Source organism: Procambarus clarkii, chromosome 70, assembly GCF_040958095.1.
Source record: "Procambarus clarkii isolate CNS0578487 chromosome 70, FALCON_Pclarkii_2.0, whole genome shotgun sequence".
Taxonomy (NCBI): Eukaryota; Metazoa; Arthropoda; class Malacostraca; order Decapoda; family Cambaridae; genus Procambarus; species Procambarus clarkii.
In genome coordinates this window covers 20,024,366-20,043,515 of record NC_091219.1, presented here as the reverse complement: position 1 = coordinate 20,043,515, position 19,150 = coordinate 20,024,366, and the positions used below count along the sequence as shown (strand labels likewise).

At 52.3% G+C, this 19,150-nt stretch overlaps 1 non-coding gene across 1 annotated transcript in view; it reads right to left on the bottom strand.

Annotated features, from left to right (window-relative positions):
* The window catches only part of LOC123775260 (uncharacterized), a 55,796-nt gene extending 36,926 nt beyond the window's left edge, over nucleotides 1–18,870 (bottom strand). Inside the window, exon 1 of the transcript XR_011224116.1 lies at nucleotides 18,732–18,870. This is a non-coding gene — a transcript (uncharacterized protein). The remainder of the gene's footprint in view (nucleotides 1–18,731) is intronic.
* Between the last annotated feature and the right edge of the window lie 280 nt (nucleotides 18,871–19,150).

Sequence of the window (19,150 nt, the reverse complement as noted above, 5' to 3'; positions counted from 1 at the left end):
CATATCATCACTTTCGGCAGTCTCCTCCATGGGAAGAATCGAGTCTAAAGATAATCATTGAAGGATTACCAGTTAAAAAGTGCATGTGACCCGCAGAGGCTTAAAGCAGTCATAGAACAACAAATGGAAACCATCTCAAGACCCACAACGACTCACATCTTTACAGACGGATCAGTTGATCAAGAAAGAGGTTCTGCTGGAGCAGCAATTTACACTACCAACCATGAAGCTTACTGGAGCATGAATAGTGGGTGCTCAACATTACAAACAGAGTTATATGCTCTGAAAGAAGTCATAACTTATGCAATTGAGAACAGTTTACAAGATGTCATTATTCATACCGACTCTAGATCTTCGCTCCAGGCATTGTTATCCGGCCAGCACAGAGATAATATACAACTCATCACACAAGTCCAACATATAGTTCAAGAAGTGCACAATTAGGGCTGTCAGCCACCCTAAATTGGAGACCAAGTCACATTGGCATAGTTGGTAATGAAAAGGCAGACTCACTAGCAAAAACTGCCACTGCTCTACCTGTTGTACAGGTTCAAATACCTCCAACTTTCTCACAGATTAAGAAGAAAATACTCCCAACTATCAAAAGTCGTCACAGAGCCAAAGTAGCGGATGGAAGATCCACTGCGATATGGTACGAACAAGCCACTGGTTACTACTCTTTCAAGCCTGACAAAAAGATATCCAGAGACATTGCAGTAGCCATACACAGACTCAGACTTGGCTACAAGTGCTGCTGGGAGGTAATAAACCCAATAGTTAAAGAGTGTCACATCTGTGGAACAGATGCAGAACCGCCACTATTACATTACTTACTGGAATGTGAAGCAACTGAAGCCCTGCTCATCAAACTCAACATTCATCCAACAAAAGCAGCTGCATTAGATGCAAAATCCACAGCGACTTCAATGGTTAAAAAAGCAGTTGAAGAATGAGACACACACAAGTGAGTACTGTGCATCTATATCCGCCACCACGATAATGTTATTAAAACAAAAGGCTAAAACCAGTGCAAAAAGAAGGAAACTCTTCCTTCATTTAAAACTCTGACCCAAATATCACAGTAACAAGATTATCGCGAAGAACAGAGCTTGATTACGGGCTCACTACCTACCTTGAGGCTACCTTGAGGTGCTTCCGGGGCTTAGTGTCCCCGCGGCCCGGTCGTCGACCAGGCCTCCTGGTTGCTGGACTGATCAACCAGGCTGTTAGACGCGGCTGCTCGCAGCCTGACGTATGAGTCACAGCCTGGTTGATCAGGTATCCTTTGGAGGTGCTTATCCAGTTCTCTCTTGAACACTGTGAGGGGTTTGCCAGTTATGCCCCTTATGTGTAGTGGAAGCGTGTTGAACAGTCTCGGGCCTCTGATGTTGATAGAGTTCTCTCTCAGAGTACCTGTTGCACCTCTGCTTTTCAACGGGGGTATTCTGCACATCCTGCCATGTCTTCTGGTCTCATGTGGTGTTATTTCTGTGTGCAGGTTTGGGACCAGCCCCTCAATTATTTTCCACGTGTAAATTATTATGTATCTCTCCCGCCTGCGCTCAAGGGAGTACAGATTTAGGCTCTTTAGTCGGTCCCAATAGTTTAGATGTTTTACTGAGTGGATTCTAGCAGTAAAGGATCTCTGCACGCTCACTACGACCAGAGCTACATGAAAAATTTCAGAGTAGCTGAATCTAAAACAACAACAACAACAATCCCATTATATTTGGGTTAAGAGTTAAGGTGATACACGTGTAAGCTTAACTCTCAACCCAATCTCTGTTCCATATTAAAAACTTTTTACTGGTTAAAAACTATGATAAATTAAAGCTTAAACGAATCTAGCAAACCCCTGGAGAACCTAGCGGTATTTATTGCTAGGTGAACAGAGGCATCAGATGACCATTACGCTTCATTTGTGTCATTACGCCGTGATACGACAAAGAGTACTGGGAAGACGGGACACCACGAGCGTAGCTCTCATCCTGTACCACACTTAAGTAATTATAATGTTGCTGCATGATCAGCTGACCACTTAAACCATAGACACACACACACACAGATCACAATAACGTGATGCATCAATCTCTGACGTGATGAACCGTGACGAGGTTCGAATCCTCGTCACGGACCTTGTGGATTTGTTCATTTAAAACCTTAGAGTTTAGCGATAAAGACAGCCGACGGCTGTCTTTATGGCCCCCTGTCTTGAGGGGGCCTCGTAGCCTGGTGGATAGCGCGCAGGACTCGTAATTCTGTGGCGCGGGTTCGATTCCCGCACGAGGCAGAAACAAATGGGCAAAGTTTCTTTCACCCTGAATGCCCCTGTTACCTAGCAGTAAATAGGTACCTGGGTGTTAGTCAGCTGTCACGGGCTGCTTCCTGGGGGTGGAGGCCTGGTCGAGGACCGGGCCGCGGGGACACTAAAGCCCCGAAATCATCTCATCTCAAGATAACGGCGCAAAAGTTGGTGGAGTCTAAACTTAGCATACAACTTGCACGTCAGCAGGTTTGGTTCATTTTTACCACAGCAAGAGACACATATGCCACACATGTTGATAAGCAAAACTACAGATTTTTGCACAATTTCAACAATTCCGGCAAATAAAAAAAAAAAGATGGAAGGCACCGCAGTCTGTCATTGATATTTGCGTAATTGCTTATTAATTTCAACCACATGGCCTGGACGGTAGAGCGACGGTCTCGCTTCATGCACGTCGGCGTTCAATCCCCGACCGTCCAAGTGGTTGGGGCACCATTCCTCCCCCGTCCCATCCCAAACCCTTATCCTAACCCCTTCCAAGTGCTATATAGTCGTAATGACTTTGCGCTTTCCCTGAAAAATTCCCTTCATTCAGCCTATTAATGAGTGAGTATACTGAAGATCTGTCGTTAACAGTAGATTTATTAAGTGAATATCTCAAACAATATTGGCTTTCTTGAAGTTATCTTGAGATGATTTCGGGGCTTTAGTGTCCCCGCGGCCCGGTCCTCGACCAGGCCTCCACCCCCAGGAAGCAGCCCGTGACAGCTGGCTAACACCCAGGTACCTATTTTACTGCTAGGTAACAGGGGCATAGGGTGAAAGAAACTCTGCCCAATGTTTCTCGCCGGCGCCTGGGATCGAACCCAGGACCACAGGATCACAAGTCCAGCGTGCTGTCCGCTCGGCCGACCGGCTCCCTCCCTTTATCCCTCCCTGTCCGCTGCCCCTCCCGGCTTTACTGTCAAACGTCAAAGTGTGAACCTTTACTCTCGTGTCCAGCAAGAACAACAACGTCTAACTGGGACATAGATACAGTTGAGAGGCGGGACCAAAGAGCCAGAGCTCCACCCCCGCAAACACAACTAGGTGGGACACACTCTGAGAGACGACCTCGCGCGGGGTGTCTGTGTGTGTGTGTGTGTGGGAGTGATTATCGTCGTCTATCAGTCCACTGTTTGATGACTGCCTTACGCGGCTCGTTGTCTGGGGCCGGTCCTCGTCGCTGCCAGCTCTCGCGTTTTCACAAATCAATGTGTGTGTGTGTGTGTGTGTACTCGCCTAGTTGTGTTTGCGGGGGTTGAGCTCTGGCTCTTTGGTCCCGCCTCTCAACCGTCAATCAACAGGTGTACAGGTTCCTGAGCCTATCGGGCTCTGTCATATCTACACTTGAAACTGTGTATGGAGTCAGCCTCCACCACATCACTTCCTAATGCATTCCATTTGTCAACCACTCTGACACTAAAAAAGTTCTTTCTAATATCTCTGTGGCTCATTTGGGCACTCAGTTTCCACCTGTGTCCCCTTGTGTGTGTGTGTGTGTGTGTGTTTTTATGTATTCATCTAGCTGTATTTTTACGTAACCATTGTGTATAGTTACAGAAAGAGGGCTACGGTAGAAGTGTTTGTTCGATTGTGTGTATATACACGTGATTGTGTGTGTGTGTGTGTGTGTGTGTGTACGTGTACACGTGATTGTGTATATGTACGTGTACACGTGATTGTGTGTGTGTGTGTGTGTGTGTGTGTGTGTGTGTGTGTGTGTGTGTGTGTGTGTGTGTGTGTACACGTGAGTGTGTGTTTAGGTGAACACATGATTATGTACCCAATCAATTTGGGCTTGTGGGGGTTGAGCTCTGACTATTTGGTCTCGCCTCTCAACTGTGTGTGTGTGTGCGCGTGTTTTAATGGTGGGGGGGGGGGTGTGGCTCGCCTACACGTGGGTTATCTGTCGGATTTTAATTCTTACAATCGCATTCCTCTCTTAAATTCTTATTTATCTCTTAGTTTTGTTAGGTTTATTTCAGCTCCACCACCACCACAGCCCTCCACCACCACAGTCACCACCACAGCCCTCCACCACCACCACCACCACAGCCACCACCACAGCCCCTCCTCTACCGCCACCGCCACAGCCCTCCACCACAGCCCTCCACCACAGCCACCACCACAGCCCTCTACCACAGCCCTCCACCACCGCCACCACCACAGCCCTCCACCACCACCACCACCACCACCACCACAGCCCTTCCTCTACCGCCACCACCACAGCCCTCCTCCACAGCCACCACCACAGCCCTCCACCACCACAGCCCTCCACCACCACAGCCACCACCACAGCCACCACCACAGCCCCTCGTCTACCGCCACCACCACAGCCCTCCTCCACAGCCACCACCACAGCCCGCCACCACCACAGCCACCACCACAGCCCCTCGTCTACCGCCACCACCACAGCCCTCCTCCACAGCCACCACCACAGCCCGCCACCACCACAGCCCTCCACCACCACAGCCCGCCACCACCACAGCCCTCCACCACCACAGCCCGCCACCACCACAGCCCTCCACCACCACAGCCCGCCACCACCACAGCCCTCCACCACCACAGCCCTCCACCACCACAGCCCGCCACCACCACAGCCCGCCACCACCACAGCCCTCCACCACAGCCCGCCACCACCACAGCCCTCCACCACCACAGCCCGCCACCACCACAGCCCTCCACCACCACAGCCCGCCACCACCACAGCCCGCCACCACCACAGCCCGCCACCACCACAGCCCGCCACCACCTCAGCCCGCCACCACCACAGCCCGCCACCACCACAGCCCGCCACCACCGCCACCACCACACTCATCCTCAGATCATCTACACAGTCACTGCGCAGGGAAAGGTTTCTCATGTTCCAACACAGGCACTTTCACTCATGCACGCACGTACTTACTCATGCACGCACATCGCACGCTTTGGAGGCCTCGTTGCTGAGTGGACAGCACTAGGGAGTCGTAGTCCTAAGGGCACGGGTTCGATTCCTGGCCGAGATGGAAAGAAATGGGCAGTTTCTTTCACCCTGATGCACCTGTTCACCTAGCAGTAAATAGGTTCCTGGGAATTAGGCACCTGCTACGGGCTGCTTCCTGGGGTTGTGTGTGTGTGTGTGTGTGTGTGTGTGTGTGTGTACTCACAATTAGGTACACAGCCTTGTACCTCAAGAACCTGTGCACCTGTTGATTCAGTTGAGAGGCGGGACCAAAGAGCCGGAGCTCAACCCCCGCAAGCACAAATAGGTGAGTACAACTAGGTGAGTACACAAAGGGAAGCTTCCTCTATCGTGTAGGCAGAGTGATCAGCTGACACTGTCAGGAACACGAAGCGAACAGTGGTGGGGGGTGGAGGGGAGGCGTGCTGACAGTGGTGGGGGTGGAGGGGAGGCGTGCTGACAGTGGTGGGGGTGGAGGGGAGGCGTGCTGACAGTGGTGGGGGTGGAGGGGAGGCGTGCTGACAGTGGTGGGGGGGTGGAGGGGAGGCGTGCTGACAGTGGTGGGGGTGGAGGGGAGGCGTGCTGACAGTGGTGGGGGGGTGGAGGGGAGGCGTGCTGACAGTGGTGGGGGTGGAGGGGAGGCGTGCTGACAGTGGTGGGGGTGGAGGGGAGGCGTGCTGACAGTGGTGGGGGTGGAGGGGAGGCGTGCTGACAGTGGTGGGGGGGGTGGAGGGGAGGCGTGCTGACAGTGGTGGGGGTGGAGGGCAGGCGTGCTGACAGTGGTGGGGGGGTGGAGGGCAGGGGTGCTGACAGTGGTGGGGGTGGAGGGGAGGCGTGCTGACAGTGGTGGTGGTGGAGGGGAGGCGTGCTGACAGTGGTGGTGGTGGAGGGCAGGGGTGCTGACAGTGGTGGGGGTGGAGGGGAGGCGTGCTGACAGTGGTGGGGGTGGAGGGCCGGCGTGCTGACAGTGGTGGGGGTGGAGGGCAGGCGTGCTGACAGTGGTGGGGGTGGAGGGCAGGGGTGCTGACAGTGGTGGGGGTGGAGGGGAGGCGTGCTGACAGTGGTGGGGGTGGAAGGGAAGCCTGCTGACAGTGGTGGGGGTGGAGGGCAGGGGTGCTGACAGTGGTGGGGGTGGAGGGCAGGGGTGCTGACAGCGGTGGGGGGTGGAGGGCAGGGGTGCTGACAGTGGTGGGGGTGGAGGGGAGGCGTGCTGACAGCGGTGGGGGTGGAGAGCAGGCGTGCTGACAGTGGTGGGGGTGGAGGGGAGGCGTGCTGACAGTGGTGGGGGGTGGAGAGCAGGCGTGCTGACAGTGGTGGGGGTGGAGGGCAGGGGTGCTGACAGTGGTGGGGGTGGAGAGCCGGCGTGCTGACAGTGGTGGGGGTGGAGGGCCGGCGTGCTGACAGTGGTGGGGGTGGAGAGCAGGCGTGCTGACAGTGGTGGGGGTGGAGAGCCGGCGTGCTGACAGTGGTGGGGGTGGAGGGCCGGCGTGCTGACAGTGGTGGGGGTGGAGAGCAGGCGTGCTGACAGTGGTGGGGGTGGAGAGCAGGCGTGCTGACAGTGGTGGGGTGGAGGGCCGGCGTGCTGACAGTGGGGGGAGTGGAGAGCAGGCGTGCTGACAGTAGTGGGGGTGGAGGGGAGGCGTGCTGACAGTGGTGGGGTGGAGGGCAGGCGTGCTGACAGCGGTGCTGCCCAGGCGGATGTCGGCTAAACGCCACTCTTATTGTGTGGGCGAGCGAGTTCCGCTCTAGATGGGAGCTGACAGGAGAAAGCGCCAAGCCTTTACGACTATATAGCACTAGGAGAGGGTCAGGATAAAGATTTGAGATGGGACGGGGGGAAGGAATGGTGCCCCACCCACTTGGAAGGTCGGGGATTGAACGCCGATCTGCATGAAGCGAGACCGTCGCTCTACCGTCCAGCCCAAGTGGCTGGGCGGGGGGGGGGGGGGGTTAGGACTCGGCTCCCGAGCCCCACCTTTCGATCATCTCGTAGTTTAATGGAATTTCTGTTTTATTTGTTTATTATCATATTTGTGACTATTTGCTTACATTGTCAACTTATAAATCTTCTATGTCGTTATCATGTCTTTTCATGCTCTTTTTTTTATCTTCTTTCTCTCCCAGTGTGATAAGAGTCAGATCCTTCTTGTAGCATAGTTATCTCTAAGTAGGATCCTTTGGTAGGGCTGCATTATCGAAAGTGAGTCTCACGTTGGTAGTCGAAAGACTCTCTTTATTTTTCTTAAGTTCGTTTAGACTATCGTGATATTAGCCTGTTTTCGCTCTTTTTTTTTATGGTGGAATGTGTCTGCCCTTCAGTCTAAACTATTACGTACGTGGTGTGTACTCACCTAGTTGTGCTTGCGGGGGTTGAGCTCTGGCTCTTTGGTCCCACCTCTCAACTGTCAATCAACTGGTGTACAGGTTCCTGAGCCTATTGGGCTCTATCATATCTACATTATAAACTGTGTATGGAGTCAGCCTCCACCACATCACTGCCTAGTGTATTCCACTTGTTAACTACTCCGATACTGATAAAGTTCTTTCTAACGTCCCCTGTGGCTCATACCTTGAGGTTACCTTGAAGTGCTTCCGGGGCTTAGCGTCCCCGCGGCCCGGTCGTCGACCAGGCCTCCTGGATTTGGGGCCTGATTTGAGGCCTCCTCATTTGGGTATTCAGTTTCCACCTGTGTCCCCTTGTTCGCGTACCAGCCGTTTTAAACAGTTAATCTTTATCTACCCTGTTAATTCCTCTTAGAATTTTGTCGGTAGTGATCATGTCTCCTCTAACTCTTCTGTCTTCCAGTGTCGTGAGGTTCAGTTCCAGTAGCCATTCCTCATAGCTCGTTCCTTTCAGCTCGGGGACTAGCAGAGGCTAGTCCCCGAGATTACTCTGGGACTAGCAGAGGCTAGTCCCCGAGTTTACTCTGGGACTAGCAGTTTAAACTCTACTAACTTAGGGTAGGGGCATACCTCTGAACCTTTTCTAACTTCGTTTTGTGTTTGAGTAGATGTGGACTCCAAGCTGGAGCCGGATATTCCAATATTGGTGTGAAATATAAGGTATACAAGGTTCTTTATGAGTCCTTGAACAGGTTCCTGATGCCAGTTCTGATGTTAGCCAGCCTCGCATACGCCGCCGATGTTATTTTGATATGGACTTCAGGAAACAGGTTTGGCGTGATATCAACTTCTATAGATCTTTTTTTTCTGTTTCATAAAGGACTTCATCTCTCATTCGGTATCCCGTGTTTGGCTTTTTATTTCCTCCACCTAGTTTCATTATCTTACATTTACTTGGCTTGAACTTTAGTATCCATTTGTTGGACCATTCCTTTAGTTTGTCTAGGTCATCTTGTAGCCTCATACTGTCCTCCTCAGTCTAAATCCTCCTCATAATGCATCATCAGCAAACATATAGAGAAACGAGTCTATTCCCTCTAGGAGATCATTTACATATATCAGAAACAGTATAAAGCCAAGGACTGTACCACCAGCACATGACGGTGGTGCAACACCACATACAACACCACCAGTGAACACACTCTCACCAGCAACAACACCACACACAGTACATCTGATGACCAACACCTCCACAATGGATAACCACGCTGAAGAAAGTCTCACTATCCTACAATGGAACTGCAATGGCGTTCGCAATAGAATTAATGACATCATACAATACGCTCGTGAACACCAAACTGACGTCATAGTGCTACAGGAGACAATGGTAAGTGATGACTTCAACCCAAGGTTCAGCGGTTATCGCAAGTTCTCCCTGCCACATGGGGAAAGAAAACGGGGTCTCATCACTTATGTAAATAACAACATTCCCGCACAGATTATTGATGACCTGCACATGGGGGATGAGTTTGAATCACTGGGAGTAACCCTTTACTTAAACAATAATGCCCTACATATAATCAACCTATATGTGCCACAGAGTAAACTTGACCTTGACGCACTGCCTGAGTTTGTTAATGAAGAACCTACCCTGCTGGTTGGTGACCTGAATGCCAGACACCCACACTTTGGTGCCAACTGTCATCAGCCCAATGTCAATGGACGGAAACTGTCACTCTTTGTCAGGGGAAGTGAAAACCTTAGGGTCCTGGGTGATGAACAGCCAACTCACCTCAGAGGAGGAAGATTAGATTATGCTCTCCTGCTGAATGCACAGGACACGGATGCCAGTACACACATTGTGCACAGTTTATGTAGTGACCATTGGGCACTGATTACCACCGTCGACATGAGCAAGAGAAGGAAAGAGACAAATAAAAGAAAAAGGTTATCACTCGGACCAGATATGAGGCCGCACTTCATAAACAGGATGAGTGACTGGTTCACGGAATACCAAATCCCAGAAGACATTAACACATTTGTTGATGACCTTAACCACCAAATTGAGAGCTGTCTAAGAGTTCCGCGCCGTACGCCTGGGCGAAGTAACCCTCAGAGGAAGAAAATAAAATGGTATGAGAATGATTACATAAAGATGCTTAACGCAAATGTGCGAGACATGAGTAGAGAGTACCGGAGACATCCCACTGAAAGTAACCAAGAGTTGTTTAAGACAGTGTGTCAAGTAGCCAGGGAAGAGAAGATTAAAGAGCGGGAAAGACAATGGCTTGAGTTCACTAGCTCTATTGGACGGGAAACATCTGCAAGACAAGTGTGGGCAAAAATTCAGATAGCTAAGGGGGGCAGAGCCCGGCCTGCGGCTCACAAAGACCCCCAGGGTAAGGCTGAGGAACTAATTCACAAGTGGAGTGATGCAGCATCCTCCTCCTCCCTCCCTGCAGAAATCAGCAGGGAACAGCTCCTGCGACATGATGACAGAAGAATTAGGATAACAAGAGCACTGTCTAGTGATGACGAGTATGGGGAACCAATCACAGCCCAAGAAGTAAGGGGCGCTATGAAAAAGGGTAAAAGTACAGCACCTGGTGAAGATGGCGTCACCTACGACATACTCAATGCACTGTGTGCAGTGTCTGGGAATCCACTACTCCACCTGTTTAACAAGTCATTCCTAAGTGGAGTGTTGCCCACACAATGGAAACACGCAATAATTATTCCCATACCGAAGCCTAATGACCCTGGTAATTACAGACCTATCAGCCTCGTGTCATGCACTTGCAAGATGCTTGAAAGGATCATCCTAAACCGACTGTTGCACAAAATAGGCAGGTTAGGGGAGGGGGTCAATGGATTTGTTAAAGGACGGAGCACAGCAAATTGTATAGTTAATTACTTGGTTAATGACACGGCTAGGTACTCTGTATTTGTTGACATCAAAGGAGCCTTCGACAAAGCACAGGGGATTGCGATCCTGGACGAGCTTGCATGCATGGGTGTCAAGGGGAGACTCATGAAATGGGTTGAAGACTACCTCACAGGAAGGGAAGCCAAGGTTTGCTTCAATGGAGCAGTCTCCAGAACAATGAGTATGGAACTCGGGACCCCCCAAGGCGGAGTCTTAAGCCCTACGCTATTCAATGTACTTATGAACGCCATTGCAAATATTGATTTTCCGGAAGGAACACAACAAGTGGGATATGCAGATGATGTCCTAATACAAGCTCCCACCTTGGGAAAAATTGAACAGTCCATTGAACTCCTCGGAAGGAAATGTATTGAGCTCGGTTTCACTCTCTCCACAAACAAGACGAAGGCATACTCCCATCACAAGCGGAGAGCAAATGAAGAACTGCAAATTAATGGTGTAACACTTGAATGGGTTGACCACTACCGGTACCTTGGCGTCACTGTCGGCTCTAACAAGGGAAAGAAAGAGGAGCTCAATCAACTCATAGGAACATGCAAAAGTCGACTCAAGGCACTGAAAGCTATGACCTGGAATGGACATGGAGCCTCAATTGCCGTGCTCAAAATGATGTACACAGCCTATGTGCGCTCCGTCATAGACTATGCCGCACCAGTACTGTGCACCTACTCCCAAACCGATATGAAAAGGCTTGAAAGCATTCAAAATGAAGCCATGACAATCATTCTTGGAGTCCCAAGAACTGCCAAAACGTCTAATCTACGAGAGGAGTTGTCCCTTCCCAGTATTAAAAACAGAATTCAGGAGCTGAATGCTAAGCTTGCAATTAGGATAGCCAGAGATCCCCATTACAATGATATTGCCAAGAAAAAACTGAGCTCTGTGCTACTTTCAGGGGGAAACAGGAGAAGCAAAAAATGGCATCACAGAGCAGTCTGCTACCTTGAAGAGCTTCACCTGCTTGAGCAAGCCCGTGAGCTCCTGCCTGTAGAGAGGTTACCTCCCTGGGAGGATGACTCATGCAAGATCATCATCAATGAAATGGCAATGAAAAAATCCAACATGATACCACAAGAAATGAGGCACAAGTATCTCGAGGACATTTATAAAGAAGCCGGAGATGAACTAGATCAAATCTACACTGACGGGTCATCTAATCCTATCAATGGCAGGGCTGGTGCAGCATACACGGTAATCAAGGATAATACCTTCCAACGCAGAAATGAAGAAAAAGCACGTATTGAGAACTATGCCTCTTCAACGCAAGCAGAGCTAACTGCCATTGTTATGGCGTTAAGGTTTCTTGAACGGAACACTAATGGTGCAGTGATTTGCACCGATTCAAAAGCAGCACTGCAAAGCCTAAGTAAAAATCAGGCAGAAAATCTTGCAATAGTCGCTGAAATCAAGAGAGCTGTGAGAGTACTTACCAATCAGGGAAGAGTCATCAAGTTTCTGTGGATCCCCTCCCATGTTGGAATATGTGGGAATGAACGAGCAGATGTGCTGGCTGCTGAAGGCGCTGAAGGAGACCATATTGAATACTTCATACCCAAGACTCAACTACAAATTAGAGGTATTATCAGGCAACATCACCGTGACAAGGTAACTGAGGAAAGGAGGATAGAAGCACAAACCAGTGAATCTGTACGATGGTACAACATGGTTGCAGCTGGCAATCCCAATCAGTATGGCCGAAGAGGAGGACGACGAGTGAGAGAATCTGTAATAGCGAGAATCCGTCTTGGATACAAATATCCATGGAGATTTGGAATGGAAACAACAGTTGATCAGCGAAGTTGCAGAATCTGTGGTGAGAGTGATGGACACCGCCTTGACCACTATCTACGTGAATGTGAACACCTGAGAGACATTAGGAATAACTGTAGAATAATAAACCCCACATTGTTTGAGTTAGGAAAACACTATTTGTCAAATATTGATACTGTTCTTAAAAGATTTCCCCATTTTGCACCCGCAAGATAACGTAAGCTTTTAAGGGTTGATAAATGTTAATCTTCTTGTTTGAGGAGCTGTTCACTTGAGACAGTTAAGCAAGTCCCAGCTGTGTCTGGGTACAAGTGACAGGATGAACAACCCAGCGGGTTTTCTTCCTATTGGGGAGTGTTGTACATTCTGCTATGGCGGTATGTTCACTCACAAGATGAGTGGCGCTGCCCAATAAACTCGCCCCTCGGGGCAAAATTTAAAAAAAAGCCAAGGACTGAACCTTGTGTGACTCCACTGTGTGAGCGTGCGTGCGTGTGCGTGTGTGTGTGCGTGTATGTTTGTGCGTGCGTGCGTGTCCTCGTGTGTGGGCGTGTGCGTGCGTGTGTGCGCGCGCCCAGCAGAGATAAAGGCATTTGACAGGAAGTTAACCACGTCGTAATATCCTTCTAAAAATGAAACTGCTCAAGTGTGTTTACCCCGAGGAGAGAGAGAGAGAGAGAGAGAGAGAGAGAGAGAGAGAGAGAGAGAGAGAGAGAGAGAGAGAGAGAGAGAGAGAGAGAGAGAGAGAGAGCGAGAGAGCGGAGAAACAACGAAGCCCACTGTCACACATTAATTCAAGAATTTCCCTCTTAATAGACTCACCTAAACAGATCAAAGTAAGCCAACTACGGACAGTTCAGGACACTCCACGTGCGCTAATCTTATATCAGCGATACAAGATTAGCGCACGTTAGCTGCGCGCTAATCAGTTGGAATTTTTACACGGAATACTTATGATAATCTTATGATAAACAGTCCACAAGGTTCAGTTCTTACGTTTTTTACTTAAGAGTATCTATACCTCTTACGTGTCTTACTTAAGAGTATCTGTACCTCTTACGTGTCTTACTTAAGAGTATCTGTACCTCTTACGTGTCTTACTTACGAGATCTGCACCTCTTAACTTGTCTTACGAGTATCTGTACCTCTTAAGTTTCTTACGAGTATCTGTACCTCTTACGTGTCTTACTTACGAGAATCTGCACCTCTTAACGTGTCTATTTAAGAGATCTGTACCTCTTACGTGTCCACTTACGACATCACCCCTTACCTCGACCATGGCGGCATTGTCGTATTTACTAACGAGCTTACGAGTCCCAAAGCGTAACGAGGTCGGCCATAACCACACTAATCTAGGCACGAGAACCACCTCGTAGTGTTCGGAGCTCGTAAACCGCTTAGTAAATAATGACCGAACTATCATGATCGAGATAAGAGGTAGAGATCACGTAAGTCAACACTTAAGTGCTCTGTGAATCCCAGGTGGCGTACTGAGACCGGAGTCTTAAGGAAAATTGATAACTTGATATATGGGTTGAGATATGAGGACAAGGAGCTGGGATATGAGGACAAGGAGCTGGGATATGAGGACAAGGAGCTGGGATATGAGGCCAAGGAGCTGGGATATGAGGACAAGTAGCTGGGATATGAGGACAAGGAGCTGGGATATGAGGACAAGGAGCTGGGATATGAGGACAAGGAGCTGGGATATGAGGACAAGGAGCTGGGATATGAGGACAAGGAGCTGGGATATGAGGACAAGGAGCTGGGATACGAGGACAAGGAGCTGGGATACGAGGACAAGGAGCTGGGATACGAGGACAAGGAGCTGGGATACGAGGACAAGGAGCTGGGATACGAGGACAAGGAGCTGGGATACGAGGACAAGGAGCTGGGATACGAGGACAAGGAGCTGGGATACGAGGACAAGGAGCTGGGATACGAGGACAAGGAGCTGGGATACGAGGACAAGGAGCTGGGATACGAGGACAAGGAGCTGGGATACGAGGACAAGGAGCTGGGATACGAGGACAAGGAGCTGGGATACGAGGACAAGGAGCTGGGATATGAGGACAAGGAGCTGGGATATGAGGACACGGAGCTGGGATATGAGGACAAGGAGCTGGGATATAAGGACAAGGAGCTGGGATACGAGGACTAGGAGCTGGGATATGAGGACTAGGAGCTGGGATATGAGGACAAGGAGCTGGGATATGAGGACAAGGAGCTGGGATATGAGGACAAGGAGCTGGGATATGAGGACAAGGAGCTGGGATATAAGGACAAGGAGCTGGGATATGGGGGGACACGGAGCTGGGATATGAGGACAAGGAACTGGGATATGAGGACAAGGAGCTGGAATATGAGGACAAGGAGCTGGAATACGAGGACAAGGAGCTGGAATACGAGGACAAGGAGCTGGAATACGAGGACAAGGAGCTGGGATACGAGGACAAGGAGCTGGGATACGAGGACAAGGAGCTGTGATATAAGGACAAGGAGCTGGGATATGAGGACAAGGAGCTGGAATATGAGGACAAGGAGCTGGAATATGAGGACAAGGAGCTGGGATACGAGGACAAGGAGCTGGGATATAAGGACAAGGAGCTGGGATATGAGGACAAGGAGCTGGGATATAAGAACAAGGAGCTGGAATATGAGGACAAGGAGCTGGGATACGAGGACACGGAGCTGGGATACGAGGACAAGGAGCTGGGATATAAGGACAAGGAGCTGGGATATGAGGACAAGGAGCTGGGATATGAGGACAAGGAGCTGGGATATAAGGACAAGGAGCTGGAATAAGACACTGAAGTGAAGGAATGATTCCTAACCACTTGGACCATGAAGGATCGAACGCCGACTCTGCAAGAAGCAAGGCCAAGTGGATGGACTTAGGGAGAGTGATCTTTCCGGTAAGATAACACAGCCTGCGCTACAGACCAAGAGTGCAGGACCAGAGGCCATGTTAGACCCAGGCTTCCTCCGGGGCCATGGAGGAAGCCTCCGCGCCTCAGGGGGCATAGAGGAAGCCTCCGCGCCTCCGGGGACACAGAGGAAGCCTCCGCGCCTCCGGGGACATAGAGGAAGCCTCCGCGCCTCCGGGGACATAGAGGAAGCCTCCGCGCCTCAGGGGGCATAGAGGAAGCCTCCGCGCCTCCGGGGACATAGAGGAAGCCTCCGCGCCTCCGGGGACATAGAGGAAGCCTCCGCGCCTCCGGGGGCATAGAGAAAGCCTCCGCGCCTCCGGGGGCATATAGGAAGCCTCCGCGCCTCCGGGGGCATAGAGGAAGCCTCCAGGGCTATGGAGGAAGCCTCCGCGCCTCCGGGGGCATAGAGGAAGCCTCCGGGGCATAGAGGAAGCCTCCGCGCCTCCGGGGGCATAGAGGAAGCCTCCGCGCCTCCGGGGGCATAGAGGAAGCCTCCGCGCCTCCGGGGGCATAGAGGAAGCCTCCGCGCCTCCGGGGTCATAGAGGAAGCCTCCGCGCCTCCGGGGGCATAGAGGAAGCCTCCGCGCCTCCGGGGGCATAGAGGAAGCCTCCGCGCCTCCGGGGGCATAGAGGAAGCCTCCGCGCCTCCGGGGGCATAGAGGAAGCCTCCGCGCCTCCGGGGGCATAGAGGAAGCCTCCGCGCCTCCGGGGGCATAGAGGAAGCCTCCGCGCCTCCGGGGGCATAGAGGAAGCCTCCGGGGGCATAGAGGAAGCCTCTGGGGGCATAGAGGAAGCCTCCGGGGGCATAGAGGAAGCCTCCGAGGCATAGATGAAGCCTCCGGGGGCATAGAGGAAGCCTCCGGGGGCATAGAGGAAGCCTCCGGGACCATGGAGGAAGCCTCCGCGCCTCCGGGGGCATAGAGGAAGCCTCCGGGGCCATGGAGGAAGCCTCCGCGCCTCCGGGGCCATAGAGGAAGCCTCCGGGGCCATGGAGGAAGCCTCCGCGCCTCCGGGGCCATAGAGGAAGCCTCCGGGGCATAGAGGAAGCCTCCGGGGCCATGGAGGAAGCCTCAAGTGTTGGGGGCGTGATACACTTGCCCTGTGTATTCGGACACACTCCAGTCAGATCTTAAACCTAAGCCAGGATCAATGATGCTGCCATATTAACGACACTCGCCGTGTTCGTACAGTATGTAAAATACTAAATTATATGTTATTTGGGTTGGGGTGGGGTTGGGGTTGGGTTGGGTTGGGGTGGGGTTGGGGTTGGGGGTGGGGTTGGGGTTGAGGTTGGGGTTGAGGTTGGGGTTGAGGTTGGGTTGGGGTTGGGGTTGGGGTGGGGTTGGGGTTGGGTTGGGGTTGGGGTTGGGGTGGGGTTGGGGTTGGGTTGGGGTTGGGGGTGGGGTTGGGGTTGGGGGTGGGGTTGGGGTTGAGGTTGGGGTTGGGGTTGGGGTTGGGGGTGGGGTTGGGGTTGAGGTTGGGGTTGAGGTTGGGGTTGGGGCTGGGGTTGGGGTGGGGTTGGGGTTGGGGTGGGGTTGGGTTTGGGTTGGGGTTGAGGTTGGGGTTGGGGTTGAGGTTGGGGTTGGGGTTGGGGTTGGGGTTGAGGTTGGGGTTGGGGTTGGGGGTTGAGGTTGGGGTTGAGGTTGGGGTTGGGGTTGAGGTTGGGTTTGGGTTGGGGTTGGGGTTGAGGGTGGGGTTGGGGTTGAGGTTGGGTTTGGGTTGGGGTTGGGGTTGAGGTTGGGGTTGAGGTTGGGTTTGGGTTGGGGTTGGGGTTGGGGTTGAGGTTGGGGTTGAGGTTGGGGTTGGGGTTGGGGCTGGGGTTGGGTTGGGGTTGGGGTTGAGGTTGGGGTTGGGGTTGGGGCTGGGGTTGGGTTGGGGTGGGGTTGGGGTTGGGGTTGGGTTTGGGTTGGGGTTGGGGTTGGGTTGGGGTTGGGGTTGAGGTTGGGGTTGGGGTTGGGGTTGGGGTGGGGTTGGGGTTGGGGTGGGTTGAGGTTGGGGTTGGGGTGGGGTTGGGGTGGGGTTGGGGTTGGGGTGGGGTTGGGTGGGGTTGGGTGGCAATAACGTAGAGTACGTAGTGAAAATTTTGCTCAGGTCTTGGACCCTACTCCGAGCTAAGGGAGCCGGTCGGCCGAGCGGACAGCACGCTGCACACGTGATCCTGTGGTCCCGGGTTCGATCCCGGGGTGCCGGCGAGAAACGATGGGCAGAGTTTCTTTCACCCTATGCCCCTGTTACCTAGCAGTAAATAGGTACCTGGGAGTTAGTCAGCTGTCACGGGCTGCTTCCTGGGGGTGGAGGCCTGGTCGAGGACCGGGCCGCGTGGACACTAAAGCTGATAGGATAGATAAAGACAAACTATTTAACACAAGGAGCACATGCACCAGGGGACACAGGTGGAAATTAAGTGCCCAAATGGCCCAGATAGAACTTTTTTAGTGTCAGAGTGGTTGACAAATGGAATGCATTAGGCAGTGATGTGGTGGAGGGTGACTCCATACACAGTTTCAAGTGTAGATATGATAGAGCCCAGTAGGCTCAGGAACCTGTACACCTGTTGATTGACGGTTGAGAGGCGGGACCAAAGAGCCAGAGCTCAACCCCCGCAAACACAACTAGGTGAGCACACACACACACAGACGATCAAGGTCAACAACAACAAGAACAACCAAGGTCAAGACCAAACCTGGTTCCCATGTGGCCATTGAGGTCCTCCCAGGTCCTTAGGCGAGTCTCATGGGCATTTATTACCTTTACCCATAATATCAAAGTTGGACCCCTCCCAGCCCTCAAAGCACCCCCCCCCCCATCTCAGCCCTCAACCACCCCTCCCAGCCCTCAAAGCACCCCCCCCCCCATCTCAGCCCTCAACCACCCCTCCCAGCCCCCCCAACCACCCCTCCCAGCCCCCAAACCACCCCTCCCAGCCCCCCAACAACCCCTCCCAGCCCCCCAACCACCCCTCCCAGCCCCCCCAACCACCCCTCCCAGCTCCCCAACTACCCCCCCACCCCCTCTCAGCCCCCCCTTCCTTCATCTTGACTCGTAACCGCTTTCATTTACTTGCATAAGATTACTAATAATCAACATTGGGGTTGATTTTTATTTACCTTGTGACTAATAACACTCAAAAGATAAATTGTAGAACATGAATGTTCTGGGGTTACCATTGGCCAGGTCTTGTACACGTCTCACAAGGCGAAGGAGACGGCGACGCCTCACCCCGGGACCCGCTCGTAACTGCTCCTAACAACTTCATTCTTAGTTGAGAACAAAAGATCTGACTTTGTTCTTCAAGAAAAAAAACATTAAATAAAAGCGAGTGTTTGGTTTGTGAGTAAACAAACCAATTTTGTTTGGTTTGTGTAACCACAAACTTAGCTAAGTCAACCTATAATAGTAATCTAGTTATCCATGCTTTCTAAAGGGAAGTTAAAATTCGTGTAAGCACGTTGTGCTATATCTAGGATAACACCCATGGGTGTAAGTACTCACTGGTGCGGGCGGCCCTCTCCTAGAGTACACAGTACACTTGCACTTCTCCTCCACACGTCCGCGAGAGCACTGGGTGTAGCCGCGACACTCCCTCCTCGCTGGCTGTGTGTGACTGACAACGGAGCCTTGTAGAGCGCCTCCCAGGGGGTGAGTCCCGCCCCTGGTACACTCCCCCGCCCCTGGTACACTCCCCCGCCCCTGGCACACTCCCCCGCCCCTGCCACACTCCCCCAGCCCCTGCCACACTCCCCCAGCCCCTGGCACACTCCCCCCGCCCCTGGCACACTCCCCCGCCCCTGGTACACTCTCCCGCCCCTGGCACACTCCCCCGCCCCTGCCACACTCCCCCAGCCCCTGCCACACTCCCCCAGCCCCTGCCACACTCCCCAGCCCCTGCCACACTCCCCCACCCCTGCTAC